Source organism: Lygodium microphyllum, chromosome 22 (assembly GCF_053477565.2).
Source record: "Lygodium microphyllum isolate KBCC chromosome 22, Lygodium_microphyllum_v1.1.10, whole genome shotgun sequence".
NCBI lineage: Eukaryota > Viridiplantae > Streptophyta > Polypodiopsida > Schizaeales > Lygodiaceae > Lygodium > Lygodium microphyllum.
Genome location: NC_141156.1, coordinates 88,750,859 through 88,769,240, shown reverse-complemented (window position 1 = coordinate 88,769,240; position 18,382 = coordinate 88,750,859).

The following is an 18,382-nucleotide window of genomic DNA, read 5'->3' as shown; positions in this document are numbered from 1 at the left end:
ATTATGTAGGACTATCTTCTTGACAAATAATTCAACATGACTAATTAGGTAGAAAAGGTTGAGAGTATATGGTGATCTATGAGTGGCTCGAACGATATTATACTTTCAAAATATCTCACCATGTATCATGTGGATGTAGTTTCTACACCCAAGTTACCACAACAAAAACGAGGCATAGACACGCATGTTAGATGCACAAAGTCCGGGCGCGTCTATCATTGTGTCTATATGTGCGTGTAGAAGAATGTGTAAATAAATGCAAATTTTGCGTCTATATATCCACGTAAATAGACACGTCTTCAAACGCGTAATTATTTAACCACCTTAAATTGGACTTAATATAATAAAAAAACTATAGTTAATAATTATTTTTGCATTGCTCTCTAATGAATGGCAGTTCCTCCGGTTGACAAGCCCTCCGGTTGACAAGCCTGATATAAGTAATTAGTGACAAGCGATAGAAACCTTATTATACAATTAGTAGCAAGCATTGCATATATCTCATAATTTCTCTACTTAAAGATGATAAAAAATACTTCCTTTTTATTATGGAAAATTCAATTTAGCTTTAAACATGACTATTGATTCTTGAGTATGCACGTGTGCGCATGATATTTTCCATAGAATTAAGAATACACATTGAATCATAAAGTAAATTAAGTATGTTACAGTAAATGATCCATCTCATCTTCAATGAGATCAGCCCTTGCTAAACTATCTACTTCTAGGTCTATGTTACCAAGAGGTAATGAAACAAATAAGTCTATCCCACTATCAGATGTGTTACTATATTGCTCAATAACTTCATCAATCACATTATTGTCCTCTTCTGCATTTCCTTGAACATCCTCGCGAGGTTCATCTTGTACTATATCATGCATATCATCCATTATGGTGTCATCATGTACATCATCATTAATTGTTGGATTGTCATCTGCTATCTCTATGTCGGTAATATTACCATATATTAGTTTTGAATGATTAGATATAGGGATGACATACCACCATCAGTTATTATTTACCATTGAATTATATACAATCTGTATTTGAAAAACAAACGTAAGAAACTTAAATACTTATTATATTGTGTATATGTATCACATGTATACATATAAAAAAATTAGCTTTTGCATATATACCTGCTCGCATTGTTGAGGTAGTACTAATGTGTCATTCTTGTTTTGGTGAAATTTTGTAGAGTCAATGATTACAAAACCACTTGGATGACGTCTGATTATACAATGCTCACTATTGTTATCACTTCTTTAAACCACTTCACATTCAGTACATATATAAAGAATCATCTGAAGTCAAGCTTAAGAATATCTTGGATCAAGCCACAATAACCTTCAATGGTACCATTGGCATCCTCGAAGTGAGCAAGGACACCCCAATCTTGGGTATTTCTCTTTGTATCTATACGTTGAGTTCGAAGATATTTACCCTCACACCAAATAACATTGAATAATGTGCACTAGTAGTAAAAGATTAAGATCAAACATGTCAATTTTTTATATAAAATATAACTTATAGAAACAAATTAATTGATAGTATGTCTCACATTTGATAAGCAACCTCATGTGTATTTCCACTCTTCTTGAAATATATTACTTTTCTCCTCTTTTTCCATTCTCTCCATTTCCTCATGTAACCAATCTATATCAATATGACGTGGGAGCGCATTTAGATGATCTGGAAATGAGACATTACGTCCATATCTGGTGAAAAATGCTTGTCTTTCGCTTTTTCTTCTTGCTTTTGCTTCATTATATAGTGTCCATTTGCTCATTACATCACTATTGAGCATACAAAAACTATTACGAAGTTCTTCTTTTGTTAGCACTTTACTCATTCCTTTTCCTTGAGGTATTATAGAGGTCATCCTCAAGTCTTCATCTTCTTTCCATAGTCGTGGTTGAGAGGTGTCCACTTCAGCAAGATATTCAGAGATATAAACAAGGGATGATTGCACTAACCAACCCTCAGCCATGCTTCCCTGAGGCCATGCTTTTTACCTCACAAAATCTTTCAAGGTTTTCATGAAGCGCTCAAGAAAAAACATCCACCTTGCATAAACTGCCCCACAAAGTGCGATCTCATCAATCAAATGTATGGTATGAGTAAATGTAATTGAGTAGTCAAAATGGATCGAGGAAAAATTTCCTTCACCAAACAAACCACCTCAACAAATAATACTTGAGCATCTTGCAATGTGTTTGGATCAATTTCCTTCGAGCTCACGTATTTGTCAAGATGTATTTGACAATTGTTTATTTTTGTGTAGAAATTCAAAGATATATAATGAAAAAATACAATGTATACACACCTCACAAGCTATCCCATATTGTAAATGATATCATGTACATCTTTGGATACACAATGGGATATGCTAATAGGAAGTACGAATTGAATGTAAACAATATTCATAGATCAAATGATTAGTTGAGGAAAAAGTCATCATACCCCAAAGTTTACACATAGTTACTCCACTAATTACTATATTCATGGTTAGAGAAACCCTTACTTGAATCATTTTGTTCCTTCACTATTTATTCCTCGTTCTTTGACAACATCCAAGGTGCATGGGGTAGCTCAATCTTTCCTCTGGGTCCAATGCGTGGCCAAGCTCATCTCATGTGACCAATATTACGTAAATCCTCCCTTACATTCACAAGCCCCTATCAAGTGATCCCATAATGTAGATACAACATTTTTTTACTATGTGCATGGGGTCCAACAGGTGATTGATCTTGAGTTCACTCCAATACGAAAGATGATGTCGTGCTGCTGCACATCCGAGCCGTAAACACCTCCATTTTTGTTGTGCATCTGTGTTATCTTTTTGTGTGTATTTCATTGTGTGTGATTGATGCATTAAGATAATCCATCCTTTTTAGTATCTACATCCAATGTATATACTCCACTTGTGTGTGTGTGTTTGTGTGTGTTTTTGTTTGTATGCATGTTGTGTGTGTGACAGAAAAATATGAAAAACTGATGCCAAAGGACATTATCAAGCTGTTAATTTCAATGATAATCTCCAAGAAAAGTGCAGGAAATCGTGGAATCAAAGAAAGCTTTGTAGAAGCTAACATTTAAGCTATGAAGATAAAGGTTGCACATGAACAAGGTTAACGTAATATGCAGGGTAAAGCAGTTTTGAAGAAGATACATTAGCACTATTTACCATGGAGGAGAAGGGTTCATATGCCTTTTCCGAAGACTTTTTGAATGGAGGAATAAAGATTGATTCTTCCCTCCTTCTTGTGTATTCCCTTGATTATGCTAGAATTTGCCATGCCAATGAAGTCAAGACTGCAAAGAAAGGAGGGGAACGTCAATTCAATGGACTCTTGGATGTCTACAAGAGACTCTTAGAAAGTTTCTATAAATTTGGGTTTGTGATGGTATTGACACCCATAGAGAATCTTTAGATTATCAACTTAAAGGTGCCGTCTAGATGGATCTAAGAGAAAAGCCTATAGAGCCTACTATTTTGAGAGAAGGCTTTCCGTTTCGAAAATTGGAGAGAAAGATCAAAAGGTTTGCATCCTCAAAATAGCCTTGTTAATGCTAAGTTGAGATTGGGGGGCTCGAAATTCAAAAGGGGCGCATTGCTATGGAATCTACGAGGGGATCAGAGAGATCAAAAAACTCTTATGTGAAGGAGATTGATGCTCCCAAGGAGGAGGACAATTCGGAATTTTTCTACTGTTGCTTAGGAGGATTGATCCACTTCAGGAGAGGCGCTGAAGCTCTGTTTAGACAAAGAAAGCAATCGAAAAAAATTACAGATTCGCGTGTGTAATGGGTGGGTTTCGGACTTTAATTATGTCGGAGTCTCTGCACATGGGGAACACCTCCGTTGAAGAGTTGATCGGATTCCATGGGAAGGAGGCGTCGGTTGATTGGATCAACTCATGAGATTTTAGGAGTCAGGATTGGCGTGTCATCGAGCCACAAATACTTTGTCCTGGACGTTATCAACCATGGCGATGATGAGTGAAACGAAGCTTTCAGGCAGAGTAGGAGGTTTTTCTTCCTCAGCCGAGAGAAGAAGATGAAGGTCATCCGCAACAAGAAGAATCGAGGCAAACCCAACGGTGTGGCAAGACCTTGGACCCTGTTCAACAATCGCATCCTTCGAAGCTATCTAATGTCTGCGAAGATGTATCCTCCCGGTGGACAAAAATTGTCCTATACGGTGTTGAGATATCGAGCTCCACTCGTGATACGCCAGGGTGACCGTTGTGTATTTATGTCACCGACTTGTCAGTTGCAGACGCGGTTGGTACACCGCCCATGAATAATAGCTACATGATAGCTATCCTTATCTACTCTAGTTTGTGGCTCAGTTAGTATGCCACCTTAGTTAGTTGAGTTTGGTTTGAGACCCATATAGAGGGTTCTTCTATTTCTTTGTATAAGAGTTCTTTTGGCTTACACAACTAAGAAGAGGAAAACTGTTTTCAGCCTCCACCCTTGTGTGTCTTCCCCCATTGTGCAAGCAAGAAAGCTTCAAGCGAGACTCCTTCCTTCTCTCCCACAATCTTGACATGGTATCAGAGCCTTGTTCGTGGTAAGGAGCTCAAGAAAGCAAGCCAAGCTCGCGGTGGTCTGGTAAGAGGAGCAGTGTTGCTTTCATTTTCTGTTTTGGGAGCAGATCTCTGCAGGTAGCACAGCCGGAAATTGCAGGAGTGCATTGTCTCAGGTTGAGACGCCCTTCGCGGTGAAGCAAGAGGGCAGTATATGCTGCGGGAAAGGGCTTTAGCCCTTGGCGACCTTGTTTTTTTGATTTGAGGCCATTTCCGGGCCTGTTTTGCAGACGGAAGTTTTCTGCACGCACTCAGGAAAAGGCTCAGTTTTATGTTGTGCGACCACTGTTCTACAGGTCGGTGAAAAGTTACTGTAGAAATTGCATCGTATGCTTGTGCGCAGAGACATTGGGAGTTTCAGAATCATCCTTGGTTCCTGTTTATGCAAAATCGTCACTAGGAAGTGACTATGTGGTCAAATACCACTTTCGCCAGTTTTGCAGATTTGCCCTTGTGAGGTGAAGCTGTGTTTTTTGCAGTGACAGAATTTCTTGCAGTATTCTGTAATGGCGTCTGATTCTCTTTCACAGATTGTCACTGAAAAGCTTGACAAGAACAACTTCCAGGCATGGAAGTTTAGAATGATGAATTTCCTTATGGGAAAAGGATATTGGGAATTTGTTGCAGGAAATGAAGAAGAACCAGTTCTTCCTGATGTTCCCAATCAACAACAAATGCAGGCATTTAAAACATGGCATGAGAGAGCCAGGAAAGTTATGTATTGGCTGTCTATCAGCATTTCAGACTCTATGATTGTGCATATTCAGGATGCAAGTACGCCAAAGGAGGCATGGGATACTTTGTCAAAAATGTATAGCACAAATACGCAAGCCAGGAAAATGCAGCTCAAGCAAGAGTTGCACAATGTTCAAAGAGAAAATATGAACATCAACGACTACCACATGAAGGTGAAGAAGATTGCAGATGCACTTGCTTCCATTGGGTCGCCAATGGAAGATGATGATTTAGTTTCCGTGACCTTGAATGGTCTAGGAAAGGATTATGCACAGTTTCGGACATCCATTTCAGTTCGTGAAAGATTTCCTGATTTTGAGGAGTTGATTGCTCTTCTAATTTCTGAGGAGCAGAGAAATGGTGGTGCATCTTCTTCAGGAGGAACTTCAAAAGAAGCTGTCTTCTACTCAAATGCTGGAAGAGGTAGAGGCAGAGGTAGAGGAGGCCGTGGTAGAAATCAGAATATGCAGCAAACTCAAGAAAACAAGTCCTATGGAGGAGGACGTGGTAACTCTAGAGGCAGGGGGAGCCAAAGAGGTCGTGGTGGATGGCAAAGAGGTCAAAATGCAAACAGTAATGTTGAATGCTACTACTGTGGTAAAATTGGTCATATGGCTAAAGACTGCTATAAAAAGCAGAATGACATCATGAATGGAAAACTGCAACAAGGGAATTATGCATCTTCTAGTAGACAGGGTGATGACAGAAATGAGCATTTGTTCATGGTGCAGCACATGAACAATTCTGTGACAAGTGTAGAAGAAAGCAATGATGTATGGTATGTTGACTCAGGTGCATCAAACCACATGACAGGTCATGCAGAATGGATGGAGGATGCAAGGAAAATGGAAAAACCAGGATTTGTGGAGACTGGTGATGATACTGCACATCCTACTGTGCAGATTGGAAAAATTCCCTTGTCTATGCAGGATGGGAAAAAGAAATACCTGTCCGATGTATTTCATGTCCCAAATATCACCAAGAATCTGGTTTCTGTTGGTCAAATGGTTGAACAGGGCTTGCAGGTCAGATTTAATCCTCATGGATGCTTTGTTGAGGATATGAAAAATAAAGGTCGCTTGATAGCAAAAGGAAAGAAGAAGGGCAGAATGTTTACGTTGGATGCAGACATGTCTGAATTGAGGGCAGCAATGTTTGCACATGGGACCGGTGTAGTTGCAGATATTGATATCTGGCATAAACGCATTGGTCATGTTAATGTACAGCGACTTAAATCAATGCAGGCCCAAAATATTGTTGCAGGTTTGCCGAAATTCAAGGTTGCAGATATACATAAGGTATGTGAAGCCTGTCAGTTTGGAAAACAGGCAAGGAAACCATTTCCTAGACATGTTCAAGAGAGTGAGAAGCCATTGGAATTAATCCACTCTGATGTGTGGACTACTAAAGCTGCATCTCTTGGAGGCTGTCATTATTTTGTCACTTTTATTGATGACTATAGCAGAAAAGTTTGGGTGTATTTTATGAAAAAGAAAAGTGAAGTTTTTGGGCATTTCAAAACTCTGAAAGCTATGGCTGAAAAAGAAACAGGTCTGCAAATAAAATGCCTAAGGTCAAATGGAGGGGGAGAGTACCTCTCAAATGAGTTTGCAAAGTTCTTGCAGGAGCATGGCATAAAGCAGCAATATTCATGCAGTTATACCCCACAACAAAATGGAATTGCAGAAAGGAAAAACAGGCATATTGGAGAGGTATCTCGTGCCATGCTCAATGAAAAAGACTTGCCAGATTTTTATTGGGCTGAAGCAGTTGCTACAGCAGTCTACATAATGAACAGGACTCCCACTGCAGCAATACATGGAATGACTCCAGAGGAGAGGTATACTGGTAGGAAACCAGATATTTATCATTTGAAAATTTTTTGTTGCATTGCCTATGTACATGTGCCAGATGAGCTGAGATCCAAGTTGGATCCAAAAGCTGAGAAGTGCATCTTTATTGGTTACTCTCTGCAGCAAAAAGGGTATAGATGCTATAACCCTTCTACTCGTAAGTTTACAGTGAGCAGAGATGTTGTTTTTGATGAGATGAGTAGCTGGTATAAACCAGTAAATGTGATTGATGATGAAGATGCACAAAATGGTAATGCTACACAGAATTCACAGCAGCAGTCACAAAATATTAGTGGACCTGGAGCGTCCTCTAGCAGTGGTTCACATTCTTCGCCATGGACAGGCAGATTGAGATCAGGAGAATCTTCTCAAAGCAATGCAGATAGTGGTATGCAGGTATCACGAAAAGGAAAAGAGAAGGTTGATCAGCCCATGTTTGATGTGAATGCAGGTCACTCTTATGTGGATGGTGAATCCAGTGGCTCAGAACAGAGCATTGATGATGAGTTGGGTATTCCGTCTATTGTTACACCTGGAGTAAGGAAGACCAGGGATGTTTTGAGAGCACCTGGGAGTGAACCTACTTTGCGCAGGTCTACGAGAGCTAGGTATCCTGTGGATAGGCTGAAATATGATGGATTTACAGCCATTCACTATGCATATATGGTCAAAGTGATACAGGAACCAGAACCCACATCTTTTGAGCAAGCCATGGGAAAAGAAAAATGGGAGAAAGCCATGGATGAAGAAATGGATGCCTTGGAAGAAAATGCTACATGGGAGTTAGTACCTTTGCCTAAAGGTAAGAATGCAATTGGTTGTAAGTGGGTTTATAAGGTGAAGCACAATGCAGATGGTTCTGTGAACAGATACAAGGCAAGATTAGTAGTCAAGGGGTATGCACAAACATATGGCATTGACTATGAAGAAACATTCAGTCCAGTTGCAAGGATGGCAACTGTAAGAGCAGTCATTGCTATGGCTGCATCAAAGGGATGGTCTTTACATCAGATGGATGTAAAGAATGCCTTCTTGCATGGTGATTTGCAAGAAGAGGTCTATATGGAGCAGCCACCAGGTTATGTGCATGCTGTTCATCCTGAGTTTGTTTGCAGGTTGAAGAAAGCCTTGTATGGCTTGAAGCAAGCACCTAGAGCATGGTCTGACAAGATAGGACAGTATCTTGTCACTATTTGCTTTCAGATTTCCAAGGCAGATTTCTCACTTTATGTGAGAAAAATAGAGAAAGGTATTATGCTACTTGTCATTTATGTTGATGATTCGATTATGACAGGTGACAGTGTTGAAGATATCCTTCATGTGAAAATGCTATTGAAGCAGAAGTTTGAGATGAAGGATTTGGGAGAGCTACGTTATTTCTTGGGCATTGAGGTGATTAGATCACCAAGTGGGATACAGCTCTTGCAGAGGCAGTATGGATTGGACATGCTGTCCAAATATGGGATGACAGGCTGTAAGCCTATTTCAGTTCCTTTGGAGCAAAATGTGAAGCTGAGCATAGATGCAGGTGAGCTTCTAGAAGACCCTACTATGTACAGACGGATAGTAGGAAGTTTGATTTATATGACTATTACCAGGCCAGATTTGAGCTATGCTGTTGGATTGGTAAGTCAGTTTATGCAGGCTCCAAGGAAACCACATTTGAATGCGGCTAGACGCATACTCAGGTATGTGAAGTCCACATTGCAGTATGGACTATTTTATGAGACAGGGGTTCAGATACAGTTGCATGGATACACTGATGCTGATTGGGCTGGTAGTATTTCTGATAGACGATCTACCAGTGGATATGTATTCTCTTTTGGGAGTGCTGCAGTCACTTGGAGCAGCAAGAAACAGCCTACAGTTGCCTTGTCGAGCACAGAGGCTGAGTACAGGGGTGCAGCAATGGCTGCATGTGAGGTAGCTTGGTTGCATAAGCTACTTTATGATATGCATCAGTCTACAGATGGGCCAGTTGTCATTTATTGTGACAACATGAGTAGTATACACTTGGCAAATAACCCAGTCTATCATGCTAGAACAAAGCACATTGAGGTGCATTATCACTATGTGCGAGAGAGGGTTTTACTAGGTCTTATTGATCTAGTTTATGTCAGCACAGAGGATTAGGTAGCTGACATATTCACGAAGGCATTGGGCGCAGAGAAGCTGCGCAAGTTCAGAGACCTGCTTGGTGTGCAGGAATTGGGATTGAGCTCGAGGGGGAGTGTTGAGATATCGAGCTCCACTCGTGATACGCCAGGGTGACCGTTGTGTATTTATGTCACCGACTTGTCAGTTGCAGACGCGGTTGGTACACCGCCCATGAATAATAGCTACATGATAGCTATCCTTATCTACTCTAGTTTGTGGCTCAGTTAGTATGCCACCTTAGTTAGTTGAGTTTGGTTTGAGACCCATATAGAGGGTTCTTCTATTTCTTTGTATAAGAGTTCTTTTGGCTTACACAACTAAGAAGAGGAAAACTGTTTTCAGTCTCCACCCTTGTGTGTCTTCCCCCATTGTGCAAGCAAGAAAGCTTCAAGCGAGACTCCTTCCTTCTCTCCCACAATCTTGACACACGGATCATATCTCAAAGCGCAGCGGGGAGAAGGGATGTCTATGACGGAGCTCTTCCTTTCATGACTTATTGGAAGTTGGTCACGAGGTCCAGATTATTCAGGATAAAGAATGTTGAGTGGAGAATAAGAATCGAATCCACAGAGGCTGATGCAAACTCTGAAATTTAACACATTTCATATGAAAGAAAAGAAATAATCCTTCAGGACGATGCAGAGATATGAGGATCTGAATGTTTGCTCCATCGCCTTGCTTCCTTCCGAGCTTTCTTTGCTTGATTGTTCATTTGAATGATCTTCTCAACTATGTTTTTGGTGTTTGTCTTCTCTTGCTTGGAGTTTTTTTTTTTCTAAACATGAACGGGAAGAAGCTTCAAGCTTGGGTTGAGCATGAATCCACAACCAATCAGAAATAGAACATTCCAAGAATGCCAAGGAGTTCGCTGAGAAGGAAAGGCTATTTTCTTTTCTGGAAACATCTGCATTAGAGGTTACCAATGTTGAAAGTGCTTTCAGCACAAGTAGTCTTTGGATGCCAGTGCAGAATATGGCAATGGTAATGCGGCCTCGTTAACAGGGATGAAGATTGTAGTATCAACAGAGAGTCAAGATGTCCAGTTGAAGAAAAAGGGTTGCTGTGCATAATTGGCTTTAGATTAATGTTTACAAAAAGTTACACAGAGTAGATGAGGCTTACAATAATCTTTGTCATTCAACTCGGATCATGAAGAGCTGCCCAACAGTAATAGTGAGTGAGCATCTATAGTTGAATGCAGTTTTCAGATGTGTTGTGGGTACATTTTCTACTGTCAGAGATTAAGGTACAGATGCTTGTGGTATAGCTTGGGTTGCTTCCCACAGAACTCCTTTGTTTTGACTTTGTATGGATTCCTAAAAATTTGTTCACAAGAGATTACTACCCTGCAGGAATTCCTGAAAATTTGTTCACAGGGATTACTATCCAGCAGATTTTAACAAGTCTATGTGCCAATGGAAAAACTGATCTCAAACACCTGAATACAAAGCTGGGTATGAGATACTACAGATTTTTTTGAACATGGACTTCATGTATTTTACTTGACAAGCAATATAGAGTACTTTGGCATCAAAAATTTGAGTTTTTCTTGTTAGCCCTCTTTCCTTGCTGTATCTTGAACCCCGTGTTCTGCAGCTGTTGCATGAACTCTACGACAACAAAAAAATATAGAGAACCTAACAAACAAACAATATGAAATGTAAACAATTCATCATGCTAAATACTTTAAAGTCAATCGAGAGAAATGCACTTCTTACCGACTCATGCCGAGTGGAGGGTGACTGTCGGCATTAATCCATCTCTCCTTCCAATCTCGAATGGTTAGAGATTGTGGAGTCATTCCATTAGTAGGGAGAACATATTTGGGATGGTCAATAGGAAGAAATTGATGATGATTGTCGTAGATAACCTTCTTTAAACGTGCCGGCCTAGAGAAAACTAGAGAGGGACCGCTGTCGAAGGGTTTTCCAAAGTAAAGTCGCGACCTCAGAGGTCCTTGAGAAATTCGATGATAAAAGATCAATCAAGTGAATAAAAATGATGAGAAAAATGATGCCAACTCTCTGTTTTATTTCAGCCAATAATAAAAATAAGGTTCAAGAAGAAGAAATCAAATCGAGCTCTCCGAATCGAGGAAAGAAAATAGCAAATCCATTAACTCTTTATCTTCCATCATTGTTCTAGTCTTTACAACTCCCTCTTGATAAGATCAAGACTTGTGGGTGATGGTAAGGAATCAAGAATATGCTGTCCTTTGCGAACCAGCACACCAGACAGCTAAATTAGCTTGCAGTGGCAACCTCCACAACACGTTCTCCTTCTCTAAAGTTTCCAGTTTAAGTTGTATAGTTGAACCTTGTATAAACAGATCAACAGCCAAAGATTAAGGCAAGCATTTGATCTCTGTAACAGAATTACAGGTTGCAGACGTGTTATGACTCCAATGACCTGCAAACACACCGTCTGACTTTCCTGTTGTAGAAGGTAATGTCATTCTGATATAATGAGGGAGGTTCCGGTTTTTGCAAGACTTGCTAGATTTGGATATAGTGTATCATTGCTGTATCATTGACCTTCTATTGGCAGTGTAAGTTGTCTTGATAATTCTCTCTTTCTGTAATTTAAATCCACAGTGGTCCTCCAAGCTAAGCTCCACAGACATCTCCATTAGGAATGTTTTCAACACGATCCCTTATAAGCATGTGAATGCTCTCAAGGATCACCCTCTTCACCTGAAAAGATCACAGCATCCGCAAAGTGATAAAGCAAAGGCCCAAGATTGGCAACCAACAGACACTCTGCTTTTGTCACCTTATGTAGTTCACTCTGTTCAAAAAACAAAAAAAAACTGTTGCTGACTCTCTCGAGTTTGGGTACTTGCTGGAGTTTTGGAGAAGTAATCATAAACCTTATACTCTAACTGCAATACAGATCCGATGGAAGCAAGGTCTTCCTAAGGGTTGCAAATAGGTGGTTTTCATATTGACGACCATCCATTGGAGTAGCAGAGCAGTGTGGCTGTCTTCTATCGCTTGAGATAGGTCCTTGAGAAATTCTAAGATAGAAGATCAATCAAGTGAATAAACAAGATGAGAAAAATGATGCCAACTCTCTATTTTATTTCAGCCAATAATAAATACAAGGTTCAAGAAGAAGAAATCAGATCGCGCTCTTCGAATCCAGGAAAGAAAATAGCAAATCCATTAACTCTTTATCTTCCATCATTGTTCTAGTCTTTACAACTCCTCTTGATAAGATCAAGACTTGTGGGTGATGCTAAGGTATCAAGAATATGTTGTCCTTTGCGAACCAGCACACCAGACAGCTAGATTAGCTTGCAGTGGCAACCTCCACAACACGTTCTCCTTCTCTAAAGTTTCCGGTTTAATTTGTATAATTGAACCTTGTATAAACATATCAACAGCCAAAGATTAAGGCAATCATTTGATCTCTGTAACAGAATTACAAGTTGCAGACCTGTTATGACTCCAATGGCCTGCGAACACAGCGTCTGACTTTCTTGTTGTAGAAGGTAATGTCATTTTGATATAATGAGGGAGCTTCTAGTTTTTGCAAGGCTTGCTGGATTTGGATATAGTGTATCATTGCTATATCATTGACCTTCTATTGGCAGTGTAAGTTGTCTTGATAATTCTCTCTTTTTGTAATTTAAATCCACAGTGGTCTCCCAAGCTAAGCTCCACAGACATCTCCATTAGGAATGTTTTCAACACGATCCCTTATAAGCATGTGAATGCTCTCAAGGATCACCCTCTTCACCTAAAAAGATCACAGCATCAGCAAAGTGATAAAGCAAAGGCCCAAGATTGGCAACCAGTAGACGCTCTGCTTTTGTCAGCTTATATAGTTCACTCTGTTCAGATTTTTTTTTTTTGCTGCAGACTCTCTCAAGTTTGGGTACTTGCTAGAGTTTATGAGAAGTAATCATAAACCTTATACTCTCCGATGGAAGCAAGGTCTTCCTAAGGGTTGCAAATAGGTGGTTTTCATATTGACGACCATCCATTGGAGTAGCAGAGCAGTGCGGCTGTCTTCTATCGCTTGAGATAGGTCCTTGAGAAATTCCAAGATAGAAGATCAATCAAGTGAATAAACAAGATGAGAAAAATGATGCCAACTCTCTGTTTTATTTCAGCCAATAATAAATACAAGGTTCAAGAAGAAGAAATCAGATCGAGCTCTCCGAATCCAGGAAAGAAAATAGCAAATCCATTAACTCTTTATCTTCCATCATTGTTCTAGTCTTTACAACTCCCTCTTGATAAGATCAAGACTTGTGGGTGATGGTAAGGAATCAAGAATATGTTGTCCTTTGCCAAATAGCACAACCAGACAGCCAGATTAGCTTGCAGTGGCAACCTCCACAACATATTCTCCTTCTCTAAAGTTTCCAGTTTAAGTTGTATAATTGAACCTTGTATAAACAGGTCAACAACCAAAGATTAAGGCAAGCATTTGATCTCTGTAACAGAATTACAAGTTGCAGACCTTTTATGACTCCAATGGCCTGCGAACACAGCGTCTGACTTTCCTGTTGTAGAAGGTAATGTCATTCTGATATAATGAGGGAGCTTCTGGTTTTTGCAAGGCCTGCTGGATTTGGATATAGTGTATCATTGCTATATCATTGACCTTCTATTGGCATTGTAAGTTGTCTTGATAATTCTCTCTTTCTGTAATTTAAATCCACAGTGGTCCTCCAAGCTAAGCTCCACAGACATCTCCATTAGGAATGTTTTCAACACGATCCCTTATAAGCATGTGAATGCTCTCAAGGATCACCCTCTTCACCTGAAAAGATCACAGCATCGGCAAAGTGATAAAGCAAAGGCCCAAGATTGGCAACCAGCAGATGCTCTACTTTTGTCAGCTTATATAGTTCACTCTGTTTAGAAAACAAAAAAAACTGTTTGCAAACTCTCTCGAGTTTGGGTACTTGTTGAAGTTTTGGAGAAGTAATCATAAACCTTATACTCTAACTGCGATATAGATCCGATGGAAGCAAGGCCTTCCTAAGGGTTGCAAATAGGTGGTTTTCAGATTGACCACCATCCATTGGAGTAGCAAAGCAGTGCGGCTGTCTTCTATCGCTTGAGATTCTACCATGGCGGTGGAAGATGCTATTGTAAATCCTAAAATTTTGTTGTTTGACCGGTTGAGTTTTGATGATGTTCAGATCCACAACATCTCTTTGGCTGATTACATTGCTATCAGTGAACAAGGATGCTACATTTGTGCCATGTACAGCAAGCCGTTACTCTATGAAGCACTTTCGAAAGGCTCCATATCCTCTTTGTGGAAAGCTCTCCCCTTTTTTATTAAACTCAATTCCACTTCCCCCCCCCCCCAATTATTATGCAGAGGTGCACAAAAAATTCAATTTACACGATTTTGTCCCTTTCTGCGTGTTGCTTTTTTATCCCCCCCAGCTTGCGTCTTTAGTCCTTTTTTGCGTTTTCTCCCCAGGCCTCCATACAAAGTAGGTCCTTCTTTTTTATTTCGAGCCCCTTTTTTGCCTCTAGAAAAGCGGCCCCCTCAGAAAAGCAGTAGATACATACCATCACCAATCGTGCCCACAAACAGATCCCCTTTTTCCAGTCTCTGGTTCAACAAAAATGCAATGGTCTTCTTCTTATCCAACTGCTTCTCTTTCCAATGCAAGAGTTTGGTGCTTCATTTCCTGCCTGTCAACAATCTCTCTTCCCTCTTTTTCTTTGAAATCTTTAGCTCCTGCCAGGATTTCACCATTTGCAGGAACATTTTCAACTTCCACAAAGCTGTGGCATTCTGCTGAAGGCATCTCCAAAAGGCTAGCCTTTTGCCCCGTCTACTCATGACTCAGTAGGATATCTGAGGATGAGAACTCGCAGGAGTTAGCATCAGCTGTAGCTGAAGGTAGCACTTCTGACATAGCAACAGTATGCACGTCAATCACTAGCTATTGGATTTCTTGAATATGTGTATCATTTTCCCTTGCCTCTTTAGAATCATGAGTCAGCACAGCACCATTATCAGGATATGAGATATTTCTCTTGCTGCACAAAAGGCTTGTTGAATCTTCTATTTCTTGTTTAGAAGGACTTTCAAGTGGAGAATCTGATAAATGCCCAGTCTCTTTTAAAGCCCTTACGACAGCCTCATCCTCATAGTCCACAGCTTCAAGTGGTAGCATCTCTGCTGCCTGTGGTAAAATAACCTCAATCTTCCCTTTGGCTTCATTTTGCTGGCTCAATATGGAGGAAAGTGCTTGTACACACAAATTCATGTAGACACCTTTGGTACTGGCTCTACTATAGATTTCTTTCTCTTTCTATAGAGCCTGTGCAATGGCAGCTCTGCATTCTGCATTATCTCCCATGGCCCTTGTATTTGATTTTTGAAGATAACATTCAACTAGATGTTCAAGGTGTACCTGCCTAGTTGCAGTTGGAACTTTGCTTTCCCCATTTTGTTGATTCAGTGTGTAATTGTTGGCTTGTTGGAATGGAGACTATACTGGCACAAGATTTCAAACTACACAAAAATGTGCCAGCATCCAAGGATAGGCCTTCCTCTTTCATCTCCCTGAAATAGTTGAGCACTTCCTCACTAAGCCCATATTTGGAGTATCCAGCAATCATTGCCTTCCATGAGATTGCATCTCAAACCTGCAATCCATTGAATACGTTTTGTGCTTCTGGAAGCAAGCCACCTTTGCCATACATGTCCACCAGTGTATTGCCTACATGTAGCTCCATTTCCAAACCTCTTTTAGTTATGTCAGCATGGACATCTTGACCTACTTCTAGAGCCCCCATAGTGCCACAAGCTTTCAAACGAACAAAAAGAAAACCTTGTTGAGAAACACACCTTCCTGTTCCATCCATCCATAAAGTTCAATACTGGCTAGATCATGACCTTGTAGAAAAACACCAACAATCATTGCACCCCATGATCCTACATCTGAATTTGCTAGCTCATTGAACACTTCATAAGCTTCAGTAGGTTCTCCATGTTTGGAGTGTAATCTCCATGCTATGGAGAGTACATATCAATGAGTGCATTTCCTACTTCTACATCAAAATTGGATTATGTCCTGATTATCTGATCAGGTATCATTCTACCATGCCTTACGGCCCCAATGCTATTACAAGCTTTTAGAATACATGTCAATATGAACTTCTTTGGCACAGGGCCCTCATGCTGCATAATATCATACTAATGGAGAGCCTTCTCTCCCTATACTGCCCATGTAGAACAAAAATATAAACACAACAACTAAATATGTACAAAGTAACAAATGTCACACACACAACTTTTTGGTGGATTTCACACCTCGGATGCGCAGCAGTACGACATCCACCCCCTCTAATCATGCGCATCCTCCGGATGGGCCAACTACCCATGATCATTATCGCCAAGATCCATGAACATATCAATCTCTTGATTGTGTATTTCCGGTATATCAGCAAGATTATCTGTCATATCATCTATCTCTTCTATTGGAGTTTCTTCTCGTTGCTCTTCTCTTGCAAAATCTTCTAATGCATAATCCTCATCATCTCTTTTCTTGAAAATCTTGATTCTTTTCCCTGCGATAGGCACTGTAAGCACTGTCCCATCCAATTCTGTCAGCTCATATGTTGCATTATCAAAGACATGTCTGACTATATATGGTCCAAACCATCTTTTCACCATCTTCCAAAGTGCAGTATGCTGATTTTCAAGGCTGCTATCAAAGAATAATACCCAGTCTCCCTCTTCTATTGCTCTAGGCTGCAAGTGATGCCTGTTCTGTCAAACCTGTCCTTATTTCTTAGTCTAGCAACCTTCAACCTAGCTGAATATCCTCTAGTCTTCTCTCCAACTTCTGGATCCAAAGAGCTAAGAGCTCCTCTCTCATCAAATCCTCCTGCCAAGGCAAAACTGACCAAGTCAAAGCACAAGTCTTAGTCGGCATAACCGGTTTTTGACCATACATCAACTCTGCAGGCATATATCCTGTGGTAACACTGTGAGTCGTACGATCAGCCCACAAAGCAAATGGTAGAAGTCTCGACCATTCTCCAATCCTTCCTCTGCATGCTTTGGCTAATGCTTTCACTATCGGCGGATGCCCTCTTTCACTCTTCCCATTTCCCTCTGGATTGTATGCTGTGGTTAGAGCCAACTTGATTCCTAGTCGAGAAAAAACTCCCTAGCTTCATCTGCATCTAGTTCACTATGATCTGCAATGATCTTACTCACACAGCCATACCTATAGAAAATTTCTTCCAATAAGAACTTACACACTACACTAGTGGTCTTCGTTCTCAAAGGTCTGCCCTCAACATGATTGGTAAGATCCTCTCTAGCCAAAACAATATATCTCATCTGCCATAAACCCATAGGCATAGTAACCAAGTCAACTACCCACTTATAATGAATGCATAGCGGATAGGTCGGATGAAGCTCATCTCGATGATGCACTACAGAATACATCTGATAGTCTCTGCAAGTCTCTACAAAGTGAGAAACATCTCTATACATGCCTTTCCACCAATATTTCTCCTTGATTTTCTCATAAGTAGCCCACACTCCTCTATGACCAGCCCAAGGACTCTCATGAAACTCCTTCATCACCGGTAACTGTGTCTCTTTATCGCAGACAACCCGCAAGGGTAATCCACCTCTTTTCTTTGGGTGCTTCCAAAGAAATCCGTCCTTGAGAAAATAACCATAGGCTTTTCTTCTGATCTTCTTGAACTCTTCATCTGTCCATTCATCTCTTTTGCTTAATGTACTAAGATACTTGCCAATCTGCAACCAATCTCCAACATAAAGTTCTTCTATGAAAGCCACAATATCATAGACATGGCAAACATGATCAACCATAGCGGTAGCTAAAATTTCTGCATCATCCTCTTCTGCAAGTAGTGTCTCCTCATCATCATATCTGGCTCTAGACAACATATCTGCCATTGGATTATCCTTCCTTGCTATGTGTATAAATTCTGGATCTAATGATTTGATGTATGCAATCCATCTCAGCATAGCTATATCCGGAGTAGAACAACTCATAATCATACCTATCAATGGCAA